The following is a 1,402-nucleotide window of genomic DNA, read 5'->3' as shown; positions in this document are numbered from 1 at the left end:
GTATGCGAGACAGCAAAAGAGACACAGATGTATAGAACAGTCTTATGGGCTCTGTGGGAGAGGAGGGGGATGATTTGGGAGAATGGCATTAAAACATGTATAATATCATATAAGAAACGAATCGCCAGTCCAGGTTCGATGCAGGATACAGGAAGCTTGGGGCTGGTGCACTCGGATGACCCAGAGGGATGGTACAGGGACGGAGGTGGGAGGGGGGTTCAGGATGGGGAACATGTGTACACCCATGGTGGATGCATGTTGATGTATGGCAAAACCAATACAATATTGTAAAGTAAAAAATAATAATAATAATTGAAAAAAAAAATGTGGGCTTGGAAGACATTCCCCCTTCAATCCCAGCATATAACTTGCTAGCAGTTTGTAGATCAACCATATCACATTCTTGGATATGAAGCTAAAGGTCATTGTTACGGGTTGCATTGTGTTCCACCAAAATTTGTATATTGAAGTCCTAACCTCCAATATGTTACAATGTGATCTTATTTGGAAATAGGGCCTTTGCAGAGGTAATAAGTTAAAATGAGGTCACTAGGATAAGTCTTAATTCAGTATGACTGGTGTTTTTATATATATAAAGAAGAAGCTTGGGCACGTATATGCACAGAAAGAAGATGTGAAGTTACGGAGAGAAAACCATGTGAAAATGAAGATAGTCATCAATAAGCCAAGCAGGGAGGCTTAGAACAGATCTGGTCTTTAGAACTCTTGGAGGAACCAACACTGCTGACACCTTGACTTTGGCAGTTTTGCCCTCAGAACAGTGAGACAATCACTCCTGTTGTTTACGCCACCCAGCTTGTGGTACTTCGGTATGGCAGTCCTAGCAATCTAATAGTCATTTTAAGAGATAGTCTCTCTTTCTCCATAAATTCATCTCAGAGAAAGGAATAGTTTGAAGAGTCAGGCCACTTAGATTACTATATGATTTCAGGAAAGCCACTTGAATTTTCAGGGCACCTATTTCTTCATGTTCAGAACAGCCATGATACCTCAACTACGTACAACTTGCTTTGAAGTTTGGAGGATGAATGAAGACTTTGTATTTGAGAGTTCTTTAAAGAATGTGAAGCAATCTGACAAGAATGCTTTTTCTGCTTTAAAAAAAAATAGACAAAGTTGCATCTATTTTACTTCTAGCCATCTGATACAAGAGTGTTAATCAGACAACGGGAAAATTTACAGTAGAGTCATTTTAAGCATTATTACCTTCACATTTGTACATTTCAAAGGTGGAAGGAAATGTGTGAAGTCTTCACAATGGCAAGAAAACCTAAGTTCACAATACCATGTACTTTAAAGTTTATTTTCTTTTGATATGTTAGAATTACTGTCCCCCTTATTTCCTAAAACTTTTCCATTTTATTTAGAGACAGTTGAATAA

The sequence above is a fragment of the Bos indicus genome, chromosome 14 (genome assembly GCF_029378745.1).
Source record: "Bos indicus isolate NIAB-ARS_2022 breed Sahiwal x Tharparkar chromosome 14, NIAB-ARS_B.indTharparkar_mat_pri_1.0, whole genome shotgun sequence".
Taxonomy (NCBI): Eukaryota; Metazoa; Chordata; class Mammalia; order Artiodactyla; family Bovidae; genus Bos; species Bos indicus.
The sequence above is the reverse complement of the archived record's forward strand: the minus strand, read 5'-3'. Positions refer to the sequence as shown.